Source organism: Periplaneta americana, chromosome 13 (genome assembly GCF_040183065.1).
Source record: "Periplaneta americana isolate PAMFEO1 chromosome 13, P.americana_PAMFEO1_priV1, whole genome shotgun sequence".
Classification (NCBI taxonomy): Eukaryota; Metazoa; Arthropoda; class Insecta; order Blattodea; family Blattidae; genus Periplaneta; species Periplaneta americana.
This window is the reverse complement of record NC_091129.1, coordinates 55607941-55613940: the sequence shown is the minus strand read 5'-3', so window position 1 is coordinate 55613940 and position 6000 is coordinate 55607941.

Genomic DNA, 6000 nt, shown 5'->3' with positions numbered 1-6000 from the left:
TTTATCCACTTCAGGAAAATTTGCACGTACTTCTTCCGCGACCCGGTGTAATGCATGCGCTAAACACGTCATATGTACCATTTTTGGGTACAGCGCACTTAAAGAAGCAGCTGCTTTCATCATGTAGGGTGCTACATCTGTTATAAAAAGCAATACATTGGAATTTCGAATCCCATCAGGCCAAAGTATTCTCAATGCATGGTCAAATACTAAGCTGATCGTTGAGTAGTTGACTTTGTCCAGCTGCTCACAATGTAGTAGAAATTGTTCTTCAGGGCTGTGTGCTTCTAAAACTCCAACAATAACATTAGCTACATAACGGCCCATAGAGTCTGTTGTCTCGTCAATGGACACGAATACATTTCATTCTCCAATCATTTCTCTTATTTTTTTTTTTTTCAAAGTTTTGTCACAGCGCCGAGCTATGTATGTTCTTCTTAATGTTCTGGGATCTGGAATTAATTTTCCGGTCTCCTCTTCTAAGAAAGTTCGCAGCTTAGGATGATTCAGTTTGTGAAGTTGAATATCAGCCGATAGAAAAGCTTCACATAGTTTCTCACAAAATGGCGAAAATGTTGAACACGTATCCCCCAGAAGCATTTGCTGTAAGTTTACACTGGATTTATTTTCAAGTCTCTGCAGGCCACGTTTGTTTCTCCCGTGACATGTGTTGTTCTATCGTAAAATTTTTTCAGCAGCCACTCTCACATCGCAGATCTCTGCAGAATAAAATACGACCGTCCGTTGAAAAAATATTTTCTCCATATTTTGAAACAAATGCCTTTAATTTAACACTAGCACTTTCCTTTACTTCAGGCATTTTGCTCTTGACCTGTTCACACAGACGACTAGAAACAATTGACCACCTCAATTAACAGCATGACAATGCCAGTTTACCTGGAGAAAGGAATCTCTGTGGGAGTGTGGGTAAATTCCTAGAAGTGGGCAAGTTCATTATGCCTTGAAAAATATGGGTACGTGCTAGCATACCCTCTAAGAATTTGAATAAAATTCCTAGAAGTGGGCAAGTTCATTATGCACATACCTTGAAAAATAGGGGTAGAAGCTAGCAAACTTCTACTTAATTCCAAGAAATTGTATTGACAAGGAAAATACTAAATTATAATAAAAATCTCAAATAAAATACAAATAATGTCACAGCCTTCCTGAATAGTGTAAAAAAATGCTCAAAATTACCTAAAAATTGCTAAAAAAAATGACATATCCGTAAAAAAGTTAAGAAAATGCAAAAAAAATGCCCTAACGAATTGCTTTTATTTAACCTGGTTTTTAATGTCATACATTTCCATATATGCTAGCAATGTTTAAACCTTCATAAGAAAAAGATGCAAAATCATTAATTGCCTTGCCCTACTGATAACTAAATCCAAAAAAAATCTCTGAAATAACATATATTCGTTTGTAAGCAGTTTACAGTAGCATAATTCTGCTGAAGGAATGATTACTGGCAATCAATGTCCGTTAGTTATTCGAAAAAAATAATACTTCTGCTTGATATCGTGGTACATTGATAGTGCCTTCACATAAAAATAGGCCCTGTTGCTCTGTTGCATTCAAACCACAGCACACACTTATCTTTTAGTCATGTAGTGAAACTTCATACACGAGCTGGGGGTTTTCTTCGCTCCAGTTTGTGAAATGGAGTGACCATGTAATTTGAACTATGCTTTATCCGAAAATATTTTTAATTCAAGATCCACTCTGCTATCAGCAACACTCTCTAGCATCCAATTACAAAATCGGACTCTACTCGCGTGATCGCGCGGCTGCAATTAGTGTGGAATTGTAATTTTACTGGTGTTTGATTTAATCAGCAAGTAACAATTCTTGCTGAGGATTTTGAAACGACTGTTTCCTGAAGAAACCGACGGAGAGATTTTTTGGTGAGGTATGTCCAGTCGTTCACCAATTTTTCTTCCATAATGACTATGCGTCTCGTAACAAGCTTTCTTGTCGTTAATAAATCCTGTTTATTAGTATTAGTATTTATTTATTTAACCTGGTAGAGATAAGGCCGTTGTGTAACTTCGTCCAATGTTAACAGTTTTAACTCATATCTGAGTACACGTTAACTCATTAACAAACTCTAAACCAAATTGACTAGCGTAATTCAGAACGTTTCGGTGTCTATGGTCCGTCACAGGAATCTGTGGAGTAGAAAGACGAAACAAGACCTCTGCGCAAGTGGTATGTGGGAGGGGTAGGGCTAATGACTGCTCTGGGGGAGGCATTGCTTGAACAAAGCGAGCAATAGCTTTCAGGAGGGGATAATTTCTATCTGTACTCTACCTTCTACCACAAGCATCTTGTCCCTTAGCGGACTCGAGCTGATGCTGCCCGCAATACACTCCGTCCCCATATGCGCGAAGTTACTCCACTGATACCTGACGGACCATAGGTTATTTTATTCCGGGATTACGCCTGAACTCTCACAGTAAGGAGCGACACTCTTGACGGCCTCGAATGCTACTAATCACTCAGTACATCTTCTTTCTTTTTTTTCACGTCTTTACATGTTCTTCTTTCTGTCGTTCCTTTGTTTTTTTCACTTAACCTCTCCTAGTCCGTTATCAGCATACGTTTTTCAGGAGAGCTAGCCATTCAGTCGCTAATCTCTTAGTACAAAGGTTCTTAACCTAAGTCAATGAACGCCTTGAGGGTCCATGGAAGGGCTTCAGGAGGTCCGTGAAAGTTACATAAAAAAATAACATGTATATTCATTACTATATTATGTTGACGTAAAAAGCAGAAGCGTATCTAAAAATTGTTGTCACTTTCTTGACATTTTTCTAGGGAGGGGGTCCATAATTTTCACCGGATTTTCAAAGAAGTCCGTGACTCAAAAAAGATTAAGAACCACTGTCTCAGAGAGATTGATTAACAATAATATTTTATTACTTTATTTCAATATGTCTTCTCAAATTAGAGAGTTGTATTTATGATATATCTACATTATCTACAGAGCAAACTGTTTTACTTTATGCATTTTCTTTTGTTTTTGACAATAATATGTAATTACTTCATTTCAATTTGTCTTATAAAATTATATACTTGTTTTACAACATATTTACATTACGTGCACAAGAAATGTTATCATTATGATTTTGTTAATGCATTTTCTTGAATGTTTTGCAATAAGGAGGGAAATGTCTGGAACAATACTTTACTTTCCTAAAACAACTTACCTAATTGTTGATGGATTGCTTTGAATTTTATATTAGGTGCATGCGCTAATCTCCAACAGTATTATTAGGGGGTATGTATTTGTTTTCCTTTAACAGTGTGTCCGCATTTGGCACATCGCCAGTTTAAACAGAAAGAAACTGTTTCTCCCAGTGGAAATCTTGAATCACTTTAAATGTAGAGCTGGTACTTATTCTGTTCTATATTGTATTAGCACCTACCCACTGTATTCACAATATTCTATTCCAAATACCATGGACTTACTTACCCAAGTTACAAACCGTTAGCCATGTTTTTGCTTGGATACGATAGGTCTGAGTGTGCGACAGTGTCCGCTTACATTTACAACAGGTTTCCTATGCCTGCCCGTCTACTGCACTGGGCGATCACTGGGCGATATGACCGCCGCTGTCACGTCTATTGTAGATCTTCATGCTTGCGGTCAAGAGCTACCTGTCTGAAACTCGGATCTGCGTCCTTAGCGGTTGGAAAAAGTTACAAGTCGCAATAGCCTCTTTTTACGTGGAGTTACGAGAAGTGTCGTGTACTACTTGCCTTAAATATTAGTACTGCTGTTTGTGATTCTTTGTTACATAGTAATAGTATCATTATTGGTGAGCGAAATGCTTTTATTACTAGTAGTGAATATGTAGCTGACAATGGTGGAGTGGTTAAGTTCACAGTAACACCATTCCGCATTCTTTTCAGGGCTACATCAGGGGCAGTTATTCAGGTGAAGTAGGCGAAGTATTACTTCACCTATTTGCGTATAAAACACAATTTTATCTCCTATTAATCATTAATTCTAGTTATTACCGGTTCCGTATTTATAAAATAAAAAAGCGTTATCTTCAATCGTTATTAATAGTGTTTAGTTATATAAATAGTACCTGTAACCGTCCGCTGAGTAGAATAATATCAACTGTTACGAGAGCCGAGCGGTGTCTATTGGAACTTACAATACTGAAGAAGTGAAATTATTTGGGCTACCATTCTCATACAGCACTTGGTTTCCATGGTAACGTGACGTCACGCACTAAAGAAGGATTGTATGAGTGAAGTGCGTTTCTGAGTCTTTCAGTTACGGAGAATTGTCAGACTTGTTGTAGGTGGAGTAACCAGTTTGCAGATCTAACGGTACTAATAATAGAGAAGGGTTGACGCTTGTCTCGAAGACCGGGGGCTATTGTTTAAGGGCTGTGAAATTTTACAATATGTACTACCTAACTCGAGAAAAGTATCCTCATTCCTTGTGTCTAAGTAGCCACCCCTGCAACGGTAAATTAGCTGGCTCTATATTATTTTATCAGGAATACACCACACATACATTCATAAAGTTTAAAAGTTGTTTTCCGCGGCGTGTATTATTTCTTCTCATGAGCTCATGACCTTGCCAATTTTGTTCCAGCTCTTATTTTGAAAGTTCAACGCTCGCGGGTAAGTGTACACACTTAGTTTAATAGTACATATATATTAACTTATTATTTAATTATTTAGAATATATTAGTGATAAGTGTATATAGTGTATTAATCCTACATCATAGTGTATATTATATGTTTAATCACTACAGTGCTATTATACAAATAATTAGGTACCAGTACATAGAAAATGTTGAAAAATGAGTGCTAAATATGTATCCCGAAAATGATACAGTTTGTAATTTATTAGAAATACCGTTTTGTAGACTTAAATATGAGAATAAAAAATGTTTTAAATTCTGGACGACCTACAGTGTTTTTGTTCTTTGTTTTATAAAGTGTTAAGAAAATAGAGAAGTTGTATAAAATAACTTTAAAAAGTTATTTCGATGAAAGAAGCTATTCTGTTTTATAATATTGAAAATTTCACTTGGAATGTTACATCACAGGAGAGACTTTCATAATTAGCCCCATGGCATTGCATAGAGATATACTATCCACTCTCAGTTAAACTCAGATATTTTATGAAGACATCATCGACAGGTTTGCTGCTTTAAAAGATATGAGAATTGACTTGGTAAGAAAGAAATTGGGTGAGTCCTGAAATAAATTAATTTTCCTGTTTGCATGTGTTCTAGAACTAGTAAAATTGTACGTAGTTTACGAATCGTAGGCCTACTCATTATATTGGTAAAACTGTTCATGGATTTGTGTATGTGAACAGCACTTCGCCTATTTTTTTACGGCGAGCCGCTATTGAACTGGCTCTATGTTATTTTATCAGGACTGCACGTCACATACATTCGTAAAGTATAAAAGTTGTTTTCCGCCGCGTATATTATTTCTTCTCATGAGTTTGCCAGTTTTGTTCCAGCTCTTGTACTTGAAAGTTTAACGCGCGCGTAAATGTACTCGTACACATGTATTGTAGTTTAGTACTTATTAACTTCTTTAATGTATTTAGAGTATATTAGTGTTAAGTGTATATAGTGTATTAATCATACATCGTAGTATATTGTATGTTTAATCACTATAGTGCTATTATGCAAATACAGTACTTAGGTACCAGTACATAGAAAATATTGATAAATGAGTGCGAAATATGTATCCCGAAAATGGCATGGTTTGTAATATATTTTAGAAATGCCGTTTTGTAGACTTAAATATGAGGATGAAAAAAGATGTTTTAAATTCTGGACGTTCCATTTATTCTTTATTTTAAAAAGTGCTAAATATAGAGAAGTTGTATAAAATAACAAAAAACTTCTTCCGTTGAAAGAATCTTTTCTGTTTGAAAACATTGACAATTTCACTCGGAATGCTACATTACAGGAGAGACTTTCATCATTAGCCCCATAGCTTTGCATAGGGATATAC